Here is a 15,341-nt window from a genome sequence, read left to right as displayed (position 1 = left end):
CAAATATGAGTGGTTTAAGGGTGTAATATAGCACAGGCAGAGACTTTCTCCTCCAAGGTACGTGGCTACAGATTGCTTCTCTATTTTTAAGTGAACTGTGGAAAGAGTTAGCCTCAGTCCAACTTATATCCTAACAAATAAAAGTTTCTGAAAGAACACAACTGCACTGGTGAGAACCTTCTCCAGTCTCCAGCTTGTCCTACCAAAAAAAGACAAAGAACTGCCACTGTCACTGAGCCAAGAAACAAAATTTACTATGTCTGATGTTTTCCCTTATATAGTAAAACAAACGAACAAACAACAACAAAAAACCTCGCACTCCCCCACCCTCCTTTTCTCTTTATATATATATTTTTTTTCTTCTGGTTTTGTTATATTAAGATGTAGTTTTGTTATATTAAATCACTGAACTAACTAGTAAATCTATCCATCATGTTATAACAAGGGTTTCATATTATGGAATTTGTACTTAGTATGACACTTTTTCCCATATTGTTGGAAGAAGGTCGTATGCTTGCAGCCTCATCAGCTGAAGGTCAGCTCTGGACTGTTTTGCTAAAGGGATATTTGCTAGCTGCAAAAACAGCAGAGCATCTAAAAAGAAATCTGCTGGTGTGGAGCCATGCATAAATTAATAGAACAAATTTTGTCCTTATTTTACCCTGTTCTAGGAGCAGGAATAAAGGTAAAATGCACAGCACTAATGTAGTTTGTTGGTGTCGCTAACTAATGCTCTATCCTTGTCATAACCACTTTCACCATTTGCAACTCTTGTTGGCTACAGTGAAAGCCAGTTGGAGCTGGGACTTAAGACATATGGAAAATTTTGTTGGTATGTGGGCAGTAATCCAACAAAAAAAAAGTTTTTTCCATTGCCATATGTGACTATTTTCTCTGCTAAACAACCCATCCATCCCATTAGTCAAATGGTGTAAACAATTTTCTTGACAATAAAAAAATGATCATACATCAATCAAAAAGAAAGTCAAATGTGTGCCAAATACCACTGCAGCTGCATATGCCTCTTTCTTAACTTTGTTTTAATTGATATAACTCTGGCAAAAGCATCCACATACTCAAACAACCTGACTGATGGAAGGACTCACACTATGGCTGATAAAGGGTCAGGAAACTTTCACTGGAGAAGAGTAATTGCATGTAAATGTGTGGGGTGTTCCTCTGGTAATGTAGAACTACTGTGGAGTTCCCACCACAGCACAGCTGTTCTATGCAAGATATTTTTAAAGTTCTACAAATTAAACTTTAAAAAAGTGTCCATATAATTACTGAAGAAAGAAAAGACACAAAGTAGGAAGTAATCTTTATAAAGGCCTGTAAGCTTCTTGTGGGGCTAATCTTCAGAGAAGAGAAGCATCAGCAACCAAATTTTTTGAGTAACTTTCTCATTCCAGAGAGCACTGAAATATCATCTGACAAAAATATCCAGTTTAGTCTTCATTTACTTTTAATGGTTAGATAATAATGGATCATAAGTTTAGTTTTAAGAACAACTGCAACAGACAGTTTTTTAGAAGATTTTGCAGGCTACAAGCTTGTCATTTGTCATTACAGTGATTTTTCAGGTTTAAATATTGCATCAATTTTTTTCTCTTCTTTTCTTTTTTTCCCTTCAGTTAATTAGGTTAAATAAATCTCAGTACTCTGTTTTCATCTTGAATTCTCTAATACTAAAAAAAGTAGCTACTTTGACCAGGTTTCTGAATTGAGCAAATCTTCTGAAAGACAGCTACTTAGAAAGCTCACTGAGTAGCTGTCATGGACTTATATATGACTGTTGTATATGTTTCTTGGCATTGTAACCATGGCTGCTATGCATTACTTCATTGGAAAAAGGAGAAACTACTACAAATACCCACTTAAAAAATTAGTATACTTTTTCTTTAGAAATTTGACCTTACACTCAGCATCATTCCTATAATACAGCCTTATGTTTTTCAACCTGGAACTGTGTGAGAACACGGGCAAGTGGTTAAATTTCACTTAAGTTTTAAACAGAAAAATATTACCATATTCTCCAGCTGTTTTTTCCCCTTGGGAGAAAAGGGGTGGGTGCTGTACCGTGCCAAGAATCATGTTGTGGGAAATGTTGGTACAATATCAATAGCAATGTTTTATTATTTGGCATGCAAGATTTTGGTAAGTGGTTTCAAAGAGTAACTGTAAAAATTAATGTACAACAATATTTCAGAAGTTAACGGTGCATAGAGTGCACTTCAATTTCAACTGTCACTTTTCAAATACTCTTATCAAAGAATGTCAGTCAAAAAAAGATACCAGTTGTAAAGATGAACATGTTCCAGTGACTTCCCTGATCAGAAAACATACACTAGACTGACGGGCTCCCTGATAAAGCAAAAAGGTTTGAAAATTAAATTTTTATATAGGAGAACCCACACCTGTGTAACTGCAGGATAATACTTGGGAGTGATATTATTATCTTCTCATTTCACAGGGCTTCTCTTTTAATGGCAATGGTCTGATGGATAAAAACAATCTCTCATGGAATCTTCACAGAGGAATACTGAGCCATCCTGTTTTTGCACCTAGTTATATTGCTAGTCAGCCATCTTGGCTAAGAATGAGGCTAGAAAATAAGAGCTTTAGGGCACACATCTTGTTCATTTTACTGTCTGCCAGAACTTCTCATCTTTCTAGAAACTGAAAATAAGATCAGCTGCAACTTTGTCCAAAGGAAGTACATTTACGTCTTAACATGACAGCGTTCAGTTATGTCATCTACTCACCCAGTCTGGAGGGGAAGATTCAGGTTGAAGAAGAATTTATTTTCAGAAAGAGTTGTTGGGTGTAGTAACAGGCTGCCCAGGAAGTGGTAGAGTCAGCATACCTGGAAGTATTTAAGGAAAAGGTAGATGCAATACTAAGGGACATGGTTTAGAGGAAGGTGGACAATTGGACTAAATGATCCTATAGGTCTTTTCCAATCTTATTGATTCTATGAGTACCAAGCTACCCTGAATTATTCTGGCAGGAACAGCTTGCTATACAATGATGGTAAATATTTTAAAGGTTTTCCTTAGTAATGAAAATTGTATTTCACCATATCTTAACTATTCACTTTTAGAGATACACAAAAAAATACAGTCTAAAGCAAGATATCTTCCAGGAAATGAGATGATTAATGTGACAGTGGTGGGTGAGTTTTGATATGTCAACAGTTATTCATTAATTTCATACATGTGCACACAAAAAAGTGAATGTATGTATATATAGATAACTATACTTAATTAATTGAACTAAAGTGTATTATATGGCTGTGATCTCAGATGATTAAGAGGGGTCAATCCACTCAATATTTTGCAGATTCATCAGAAACTATTAAGCAATTCTAACAGTTCAGTAGATGGCACTCTTCTAAATCAGCTGTAGACAAAGATCTTTAGGTAGTGGTTAGCCAGAAAAGCTGAAATAAATTTTGGGCATTGAAAAGTCCATCTGATTTATGAGGACAATAGAAATTTTAATCTAATTTTCCGAGTGGAATATGACTATATATCACTAGTTGTTGGACTTGTGTTTGCCTAAGACATGAATGCCTTGATGCCTTCAGACTGCATCTCCACACTCTCTATTGCATGTTCATTTTGTAGCAGAGGATTCAGTTTTTAACAGAAAGAAGATGAAGCAAAATAACTGTTATCCATTACTGCTGAGTTACTTATTCTTAAATGAACATAGGATGCTCCATCAATAAGAGTGGCAAATAAATAAATAAATAAATAAATTACAGAGGAGCTAAATTTTGGAAACAACTGCTTTCCTTCAGGTAATTGCTTATGTTGCAAACAGCACAAAGCTTCAAGTTAATACTTAAGGTTAATACTAACCTTATATGCAAGATCAGCAAAGTAAGTTGGCAAGACTGTCTTCTAAAAATGGTTTATTCTAGTTCAAACTCATCAGGTGGCAGAGATCTCAGATCAATAGCATTTTGTTTTCCATAGTCCTGGAACTGATTTTGTATTTTAAAAACAAATTGAGAAAAGGTTCCTTTTCTCAAGGAAGCTTTGTATCTTTTTTCTGGTACAAAGCTCTTGTGCCACGCAGTCTCTTAAGGAGATAAATCAGAAGACAGTACTTTGGTAGTTCCTATTAAACAAGTTTGACAAGCATATTTAAGTAAGTAGTAAATTCAGAGAGCTGTACAACTGATTTGAGAAAGCAAGCCTACAATGCCTAAAAATAATATTAAATGTGCATGAGCTGTAGCATGGTCATATGTCTGAGAAACTGGGGGGCAGAAGCAGCTATCAATAGCCATCTAGACCCAGTAGATCTAGAGACATCTTTGCAAATATGGGGGTTGTAGAGTCCCAAGAGATCAGTATTTTTTCAGATGGCCGTTCATGAAAGTGTGTCACTTTTCACTGTATCTTACTGAAACTATGGGGCAGAAAATATTTCCAGTGTCTCAAGGCTATCTAATAGAAAGTATGTAGTTAACCAACAGGAGTGATTTCAAGTTCTACATTCAAATGCAACATTTCAAAAAATTTTCCTTTATTGGTTAAAGGAATTACAAAAACCAGCAGGAAATGGAAGTTCTGAAGAGTTTTAAAAATCATCTCACTTTAAAATGCCTTTTTGCTAAATGATTGTGACCTTCAGGCCAAAATTTGTCTGCGGTTGCATCTGTTCAAGTGAAAACTGTGCAAGTGGAAACCTTAAAGGATAATAAGTAGTATTTTCAATTCTATAAAATTCTCAGGTAATTGTGAAATTTAGTTTAAGATTATTAGCTCTTATCAGTGCCATGTCCTCTAGCAAGTTTTCCAGGAAAATGTATTATTCTCAACCCACAGAAGACTCATGGATCTGTGGTTCAGCTCTTCAGTTCTCTATCTGGCCATGGATAAGGCAATAATACCATGTTTAAGGGCTCCAACTAATGTTCCTATTCTTCTTTTCTAAGTTTACAGATACTGCAAAACTTCTACAGTACAAATGCAAAAAAAAAAGTAGGCCAACTGCTAAGACAGAACACAAATGAAGATATGTTCAAATATCTTGTAGATATTTGAACTAGATAAAATTACGATGTGACTTGGGTGCCCAAAACTCAGAGGTTCAGAGACCAAAACAATTTCAACTTCCCTAAAGTTAGAAGGCCTGTAAAGGAATATGCATGGACCATTTCCTTTAAATTAGGGTCCCTTAAGTTTAATTCAGATATAATTTTAATATCTTACTTCGTTATATTTGTCCACTTTTAAGTTGTAGTGCAGTTTGTACCATTGCAAAGACAGTAACAGTGAACGTGGCATCTGCTCTCCTCAAGCCAGCCTCAGACTCTGACAACCACTTTAAAACATCTTCATTATTACATAAGATACTGATACTTGTTTATTATTTTATTAACCCAGGAGTAAGAAAACAAGATCTCACATAAACAATTAATGTTTTCCAAAATCTCATAATCTATAAGTACTTCTGAACGCACTCCTCTGACTGCTCATGCATGTATCTGGAGGTAAAATACTTGTCAGAAAATAGCTAATTATATCATTTCCCACGAGGAAGAAAATCATTAAATTTAATTAAAAGATTTCAACTCCAGTCCTGTGCACTGAGGTTTTCTTCCCATTGAATTTTCTGCTCTGTGACTTAAAGTGATAGGCTGAACACTCACATTAGGAATAGGTCTCATCCCCAGTTCTGCTTTTTGCACAGTATTTCTTGAAAGTTATTTTGATCAAATGAGTCTCCCAGTCAGCACCACATCTTTCTGTTTCACTTCTTCACTCACACAAGCTAATAAACAAAAACAATGTGAACTTTAAAGTTCATTTCTCCAACTTGTGCCAGTATGCCTCACACTCCAGGTAGCAAAAGTCTCACTCGGCAACATTTGGTTTGACATATTAATCAACATAATGGCAAAGGTCCCAGGAAAATCACAGAGGAAAACTGAAACAAAATGCTCAGCTAGAGCTGATCTGGGCATGTCGTACAGGATGAGCTGAATAGGTTCAGAAATAAAAATGCTTTTTTTCTAATCCTTCACACATTTTTGAAAAAAGGACAAATTGAATCATTTAGAATTTCCAGAAAGTTAAAATAATCAATGCTAGAAATCTACACAGTTCTTGCTTTTGTGGAACCATGCACTAGTTATTAAAAGTATGTTTAGCACTACTGATGCTAATACAGGTTTGCTCAGAAAATCTGGATATTAACAAACAGAGAAGTATCTTATACGTCAATGTGATGCCATTGCATAAGAGATTTTCTCTTTCTGTCTGATGAAGACAGATTGCCATAATTCTTTTATGTTGTTTAAAATCAACAAAAATTAATATATAATTGATAATAGTATCAATGCTATTTCATCTTGTCACTTGTTTTGCACTTCTGATACATATCAACCCAGACTAAAGTAGACACCTTATAAGTAAAGATAAGGTTTCCAATCAACACTTTTTGGACTGGATAGTATTCATGACAGCTCTGTTTTGTTAGGAACAAATACCCTCACACACATACAAAGCCATAACAAAATCTGGTTAAGAAAAGTAGGGGTTTTTGGAATATTAAACAAATTAAGAGAGAAATCCTGAAAAAAATTGTGGGAAATTATGCTTTTTATGGAGATGCTCTAACAAGGAAGCAGTAGAAATAAAAAGTAAATCCTACTCCTCACTAAGACTAGTGGATTCTTGACCCTTCTTGATAAAAAACTGAGTCTTCCTCACGACTCGTTAATTTCTTCGGCATGTGTGTAGAAATACTCACTTCTCTAAGGTATTGAATCACAGAAGGCTAAACAGATAACTGAACACCTGTAATCCTGACTGGTGCACAGCAGTTTGCTTTCAGGCAGGTTAAAATGTCATCTTCTGCCTTCCACATTTGAATATCAGAAAAAGGTAGAATTTTTGTTTGTTTCTTTGCTTTTGTGTTTATGCAACACAGCTAGAATATGCCAGGCATGTGGACTTCTCTCAAATAGGCAGTGAAATACTGAATTTACTGACATTCCTTCTTTCAGGTGAAGGACAGGAAGAATTCAACAACATATGGCCCAGCAGTGCACTTGAAACTCCTGCTTCTGGACTGCATTGTAGAGAAAGCTGTGGAAGTTGGCATTTTACACGAGGACCTCCACCTTAAAGGCAAAATAACACAGCACAGTGGAAAATCTCACAAGTGCACTGGAAAAATGCTGGAAGAATAAGAGCAACACAGAAAGACAGTTTTTCCTTAGGTGGAGGCTATATCCTGTAATTAATAACAAAAAGAAAGGAGGCAGCCCCCCACTTTATGTAATTCAGAGCATACACACTTAAATCAAAGTCAATCTCATTGTAACATTGCTGAATAACACTAGCGATAAAGTTAGGCCATAAATCTCAATACCATTGCCTGTTATGATGATGACGACTAATTTATTCCAGATTGAAGACAAGGGGTTATAAAAACAAATTTATGGCCACTGTATTTATTATAATTAATTCTCTCCACAGTGAAAGCACAATGTTTTGGAAAAAAAAAAAAAAAAAAAGAGTGACCTTTTTAGAAGTGCCTCATTTAATGGATCATTGTTGTATTATGGAGCCTGGCTGCATCCCACCTTTACGAAGTTAAACTGGGGTTCTTATGCTTCATAAAGTGATGATTTCATCAGTCACATCAGACCTGGGTAATTCAACATTCACACCTTGTTTCTTTTAAATATCCTTTTTGTCACCAGATAAACAAAGTTGGACACTTCTGATGTAAAGTAAGAATTTACATCCAAACCTGCTTGCTTATTCTTAAGCAAGTTAACCGATATTTCTTTCAGCAGGTGTGTTATTGCACCAGACTGAGCTGGCAGGGGAACACCAATCTCCTTACCAAGCCCTGCTTCTCTCAAGTATCAGAGCTCCATGCTTCCATACAGAGTAATTACTGCTCAGTCCTGCTGACATTAGTACTAGCTCTGTCTTTGACTGGAAAATAAGAACAACAAAAAACTCCAAAAAACAAAACAAAAGCAACAAAACCATCTCACAGGGATTCAATATGCAGGGGATAGTTGGGGTGTGCTCCTTCAGGTTTCCAATAACTGACTCAACTCTCTGCCCTCTGCTGTCTCAAAGCAGCAGATCAAGAAATTTGTGTTGTCTAATCATGATGAGATGGACTAAAAACTGTAAGAAACTTCCTAAAAACAATATTCTGACCAATAGCTCCTTTCCTACAATGTCTGAGATCATGCTATATCTAATAAAATAAGACATTTTTCTTAGAATTGTATGCAAACTACTATTTTACATAGATATGTACGTAACATGGATAGAATTATACTAAACACGTGAATTGGCTTGCACTATTTCCTCTCTAAAATCTATAGTACTGTCCTTCTAAAACAGTAGTAATTTCTGGGATGTGAATATGATTTTAATCAGCACAATCCTAGTGTTTGCAGCCTCTGCCAAAGAGGTAGCTCACTGTAATTACTTTCTCAATCATTCCCCATAAATCAAGCACTTCAGGCAATGCTCATCTTTGCTTAATCACTGGAAATAATTTAAATTATAAATTTTAAAAACAAGATCGTGTTAGAGTGCCATCTTTATGACTTATTTCCCAATAGTTCCATTTTGTACTAAATTTTAAATTGTGCTTATATAAAGAAACTAAAAAAAAATCAAGGTTTTATATGTAGCATAAAAGAAATGTTGCACTTAAGATGTTCTATTAAAGCTGTGGCTGAGTGAAAATATGCCAGTCTCCTAGCTATACATTTTTGCAGAGGAGAAAAGGGTGAACGGCTTACATTAGAAGTGTGCAGTAAACAACAGAAATAGAAAGAGAATGGATGGATCTGAAAAATGTCAAGAGTCAGCAAACATAAAACAATTTAGATTTTATGATCACTGGCTGAAAGTAACGCCTAATCTTCAGACCCTTGCTCTTTCAACTGCAAGACTTCATCTAGTACCTAATGTCAGACTACATCACAATCCAATTGCTACAAAGTCTGTGGAAATTATAGTTCAAATAGAGAGATGCCAAACCACAGGGCTCTGGGCCTAAGTGTTAGTTCATTAGAAAATAAGATCCTAAGCTGCCCCAAGAAAACCGTTTGAGAGAATCAACATCATTTCCATAATAAACGTCTGGCCTTAAAAACTAACAGAAATTAATACTCCCTGCCTATAGACAACTAATCAACAGTTAAAGACATCATGGCTTTTTTTTCTTTCTTTTTTTAATCTTAGTTTCATCTCATATGTAAGACTCCAATCTAAAATAATTATGTATTGCAGTGTTTCTAGCCTCTTTCTTTACTTTCAAGTTAATGTTAACATGTAGTAGGGAAATAAATAAACACCAAACAGCTTAAGGAAATAAGAATGAAAATAAAGATAGGAAAAATCCATGGTCGAGGTGGAAATCTTATTCTAATCTAGGTAAAAAGAAACCTGCTGTCCACACAGATTTGTGAGTTGGGAACCAGACTGCAAGAGCGGAGATCCAAGTTCTGTTCTCCACCTAGTTTGATGCCAATTAATTTCCGGCTCCATTTCACTGTTAATTAGGCCTGTTCAGAGTCCAACTTTCCCAAGTCACAGATTGCCAGTAACCATGTGATCATGCAAATGAAGCTCCGCTATTAATGTTGCTATTTAGCATGGAACAAAAATAACAACAATTTATACATTTCCACTTTTCATTCACTCTCAGTAGAAACAACTAGATGCAGATAAAGTGAAATCATCTGGGTTTTCAATAGCAAATTCTACCTATAGCAACTGAGAATCTGCCTTCATTAAAGACAAGGTTATCAGAAACCATAATCTTTTCCAGAGAGTCGATTATGTAAACTATTAACAATTCTTTTCCCTAGACAAGTTTCTGGCTCTCTGTAGAATGCAAAGTTTCATGGTGAAAATAAAATATCTTACCAAGCTACTTTGGGGAAAAAAAAAAAAAAAAGAACAAATAAATTAAAAAATTGGGAATTGCAATTCATAATAAGAATCAAAATCTTTATATTTGGAGATAGAATCAGTCAGCTATGTACCCTCCTCAACAGTACTGCATTACAGCAGGAAACAAGTGCTTTATTTTCTATAAAGGAACTAAGGGTTTACCTACAGTTCCCAGATCTCTGCAGAGGTGGATAGCCCTGTTTATTGTGGGGTAGCTGATAGCACTGGCTATTAACACTGAATTGCATTTTTTTCTGAGCACAAATCAAAGTTTGATTGCTATACTGTGAATATGAATCACTAACTTCTGCATCTTTTGGAAACACATCATTCCAAGTTCATAAAAACCAAGTTTCTCATTATTTTTCTTCTTCCTTTTCATAAATAAACTACTTTATCATAAGATATAGGCTAGTTGTTGGCAACTCTATTTCTACCTCTACTCTTTTGATTTCAGGATGAATCCTTTGACATAGGGCTTTATTATTTTTTTTACTGTATTTGAATGCAAGAAGGGATGCTAACTGTATCTCTTGAAGAAATGGTTATACCACATTATAATTTTTTACTTCATCCATACTGCGTTTACTTGTTGGTAAATCTCATACTCAGTTACTGTTATCTGTTATCATGTTATCTGTTGATGTTTTAAAAAGATTTTTCTCTTCAGAATTGCCATATTTAAAAACAAACAAACAAACAAAAAAACCTTACTGAATTCCAGGGAAGGATACCTATTCAAATAAATGGGGGACAATTCAAATGTTAGACATTAAAGAACATCCTTTAGGAGGATCAAAAACATGAAGTAAGTTGTAAAACCTAACAAATATTTCTCCACTGAATGATGTTCACTTGAGACATTTACAACAGAGGCATCTGTTGCAAACATAATGTTGAAGTCAGTATGTCCCTTTTTTTTTTCATTAAAAGCATTCAGGGGTTTCTGTTTGAAATCTAGTCAGTGGGATTCATGAGAAGATCCTTTTTCTACACTAAAGTAATAAATTAATTTTGCAAGTAAGAAAGTGAGAAGAATAACTAATGTGAACAAAACCGTCCGTAGTCATGATGGTTATTATCCAGCTACAGAGGAAAAAACCAAACAAACAAGAAAAAGAGAGAGAGAAAGAATGGCACTCAGAAATATATGTCTTTCTTCCTCCAAAGAAACTAAGATAACTCTAGATAGCCATTTTCCACACACAATATAAAAACACCATTGTTAGATGGGGTAATTCCAAGATACTGAATGAAGATTTTGAAATTCTATTCAGCAAAGACACTGCATGAAACCTTCACCAAACAAATGGATTCAAAAGGAGATCAAATGATCCTTGAATGCATGGACTCTCAAAGTTCATGTAACATGGGAACAATCAACTGAATATCGATTCAAGGATTTCTTGTGCATTTCCTCATATCCAGCCTTTCATAAACCCAGGGGACTGATTCTCTTTTTACACCCCCTCTGATCCATTTATATGCTTTTGCTTCACATCTGTCTTAATGGAAGGATGCTTCTAGTGCCAAGATTTTTATAAATAGCAGCACTTAAATCCATGACAAGCACAATTCACACTGCTGTAGTCAATGGAAGTATGTCTCTAAGGCTTTGTAAGCTGTGTATAAAAGTGTTTCTTAGGCTGAAACCTGGCATGCATAGATTTCATGAAAACAGGAATCTGTAGTTCTCTTTAGAGGACAGTTAGATGAAAGGAGTATGGTTTTATGCTTAGCCAGGGAGACTACTATCTCAGAAACACCAACTTATCAAGATCCCATTTATTTTTTGCTAGGTAATTACACATCTAGCATGCATGTGGAGGAGTAGAAGTACTGAAATGTGAAGTTCCTCTGGATGAGTTTTCAGATCTGGAAGTGCTTTGCCAAAATGAGACCACAAGGTAAGTAAATTCATGACCCTGATTGCCACCACAAGGTATATTGCCCTGTTCATATTCTGTCATGCCTATGCTTTCTGAAATAAGTAATATGCTAACAACCACAGTAGCTGTATCTAAGAGACGTTAATCTTCCTACTAACTCTCACAAAAGCAGAGAAATTGCATGCTAAGGTTAAAAACCTGAGCTATAAACACAGATTTATTTATGCAGGTAAGTATTTTCTATTTTAGCAGAGAAGTGCTTGCACTATCCTCAATTTTACACTTCCATATATTTTTTAACATACTGAAGACAGAGATTTGTAAAATGTTCTTCATAATTAAATTTTTTGTTTCTATTATGCTCTGGTTTTACCTCTGCTTTCAATAATTCTGTCAAAGATTCAATAGCTTGACTGTCCAAAAAATCATTTATGTCAGCCATCACGAACTGTTAATATTAGTACATAAATAAATAATAGCTCCTTCTCCAGTGTTCTTCAGTTTGTATTTAATGCACCATGAAACACCATTGGCCTTTGCCAACTTCACTGTTGAGTGGGAAGAACAAGGAATGTTGTGCTTATCCTGAGCTCTCTCAGGAGTCCCTCCTCATTGTCCATCTTGGGCTAAGTGCCAGTACATGTGCAGTGCTTCAACATCTTGGTATTGAGAAGGACTAATTCTATAGCAGATCAGACACACAACTGACCACGGCCTTATGAATCCAAATTCTATGCTCCCATGAGTATGAACAGACTGTCTCACCTAAATCACCAAAAACCCAAGTCTATATAGAGAAAGAGAACACACCTCCACATGCAGAGCTCAAGAGTTATTACAAGTGGAACTGCCGTGCTTTACACGAAACCTGCTGCTGTGTCAGGACTGACCTGCTTGCTCTTGTTGAATCAGAATGAGGGAGGAGAGAAGCTTCCCGCTGAGGTCTCACATGAGGTTCCTCTTCTCTTGGCATCCCCTGCTTCTGAAAGTTAATAAAAGAAAACCACTTATTATTTGGCAGTAATTAGTCCTGAAAAGTGCTTTGCAAATACAGCTAATTGATTAAGTAGCCTGTGCAAAAGAATCAAAACACTGGTTTTAATTAACGTCCTTAAAACCTGCATACTTCATTACTTCACACAGAGTAAAAGAAATCCTTTTCATCAGCCAGATGTACAAAAGAAGGGAGAAAAAAAGTAGTACAGGTTAATTTCTCAGTGAGTCTTCTGTATTAATTATGCAGCCTTTTTCATCACCCTGTGCAAGATTTAACATTAAAAATATATATCTAAAATAACTTGCCTACATAAACAAAAAAAGGCTTTCATAATCTTGGTTCCAAACTTTACATCTGTACCCATCTTTAGTTCAGAGGAATAAGTACATGGATTCAGTGTCTCTAAAAGCCATGCCTGCAGGTGAAACCTGTCTCCCACCAGCGATCTGGCACTGCCAGAAAGAGCCCAGAGCATCTGTGACAATTTAAGCCATCCTGGTTTTCAGCTCAGGTCATCTGCATCTGTTTTATCAAACAGGGCAAACATTCACATCTTTGACTTTCAAATACATGCACTTGGGATTGGTCAGCAGTGGTTATCTTTCTCAGGATCACAATGGTTGAAGTGTGAAGGGACCTGTGGAGGTCACCCAGTTCAACACCCTGCTCAAACAGGGTGTAAACCCAGAACAGGTTTACCAGGACCATGTGCAGATGCTGAAAATCTCCAAGGGAGGAGTCTCAAAAATGTCAATAGGCAATCATGCATCTAATACAAGTTAGAGAAACTGCAAGGCTCTACCATTTCTGCTCCCTATAACTGTAGACAGATACTAGTTAGTCAAATGAGGTTTGGAAGTGATCCAGACACAGCATAAGCCATAAGATCTAGTGGAATTCAAGAATGGCTTGTTAACACATTAAAACTTGCCTAGACGATGGAGACTACCCCACCACATGCAAATTAAATGATGACAAGCACTAGCTGACAAAAATTTGAATATTTGCACAATTTAAGCTTTTTTAAGTTTACATATTAGAGAGAAGACATCAAATACATACAATATACTCCCCCCCCCCCCCCCGATTTTTGCAACAACATATGCCAGAACACAGAATTTGGGAATTCAGCATAATTCTTTTTGAAGGCAATAGCATACATTTTACTTTTTCTCATGGGCAAAAAGTATAATACTAACCTACTGTGTACAGAATGAAGTCCTGCACATATTTCTCATGAGATTTGTTGTGTATAAATGAAGAGTTAGAAACGGTAATAGAGAAAATGTGCCTATATTTTCGTATACAGATATAAATCTTTTCTATAGAGATATTTGAAGGCTAGTAAATTGCCCCCTGCATATGAAGCTTTCTTTTTAAATCTTAAGTAAATTCCACTGCTTCTCTATTGCATAATGAAATAGCCAATCATGCTGAGGAGGTGATGTTAAGCTTGCCTGAGCTTGCAGCAATGGTTGAGAAGATTTCATACTTCAGAAATGCCATAAAATCCTTCATCACAAAAATTCAATTTTTTATAATCCCCAGGAGTCTGTATGCTGTATCTAACATTAAAATCTCAAAACAAGAAACCAAGCCCAGACACGTTCACCTCCCATTCAATCCTCTACCTTCATTTAGCTCTTTAAAACTTATTGTTCTTTTTTCTTCAGTGTTTTCTTTAAATTCTGATCCAATGTACATATGCACATGCATATAAGTATATGAAATTTATTATTTTTTTTAATGCAAAATGATATCTAGTCCCAGTTTTGCCTAAGAAATAATTAATATAGATTCAAGCTTTATCATCCAGGTTGTCTGAAGAATAGCACTTTCAAAAGACAGAATTCTATTTTTCTAAACAAAGTAAATTAAGAATCGATTATTCTATATGCAACATTTACTACAAACAGCCATCACTAAAGATCCTCAATTGCATTAGCTTAGTTCAGATGTATTTACTGTAATTGTTTTACAATATAAGGCTGCACTCCATTCTGACAAGCAGCATGTAGAGTTCTGACAAGCACTTGCAGTTTTGCTGCAGCGTGAGAGCCTGTGCTAGACTCCTCAGACTGAGCCTGCCTTGGTCTTCACACTTGTAGATAAAAGTACACAAAGTGAAGAAACGTGTATGAAGAATGGTATCAACAGGGAAGTTTTGATCATAGCATCATGCTTGAGACTTGTACAAAGATAAAAGTTATATGTTGGAATGAATTTAACATTACATCCACAACTGTTATTCTTTGATATTCCAGTTACCAGCGTTCCATGCAGCTCTCAGTTGTGATGGAATGCAGGAAATAAAGCAGTATTTACTATTTAACACTCATAGGATTCATTTGGCAAATTAGGCTGTCCATTGCCAATTGAAATAAACTCTTCCAAAGGAATAGAGCTTATCCAGTAGATAAGCTCATTTCTGGGAAGACTTGGGCATGAAACATCCTGTTTTTTAGGGAGGAAAAAAAAAACAACAGCCTCTGTAGC

The 15,341-nt window shown here is 35.7% G+C and overlaps 1 long non-coding RNA gene across 1 annotated transcript in view; it reads right to left on the bottom strand.

Moving 5' to 3' along the window:
- Nucleotides 1–2,765: 2,765 nt before the first annotated feature.
- LOC107318712 overlaps nt 2,766–15,341 on the bottom strand; it is a 119,744-nt gene continuing 107,168 nt past the window's right edge. Inside the window, exons 4-5 of the long non-coding RNA XR_001557453.2 lie at nt 12,739–12,830; nt 2,766–2,866 (exon numbers count right to left, since the gene is read on the bottom strand). This is a non-coding gene — a long non-coding RNA (uncharacterized LOC107318712). The remainder of the gene's footprint in view (nt 2,867–12,738; nt 12,831–15,341) is intronic.

This window comes from Coturnix japonica, chromosome 10, assembly GCF_001577835.2.
Source record: "Coturnix japonica isolate 7356 chromosome 10, Coturnix japonica 2.1, whole genome shotgun sequence".
In the NCBI taxonomy this organism is placed as follows: Eukaryota; Metazoa; Chordata; class Aves; order Galliformes; family Phasianidae; genus Coturnix; species Coturnix japonica.
This window is presented reverse-complemented; position numbering and strand designations above follow the sequence as displayed.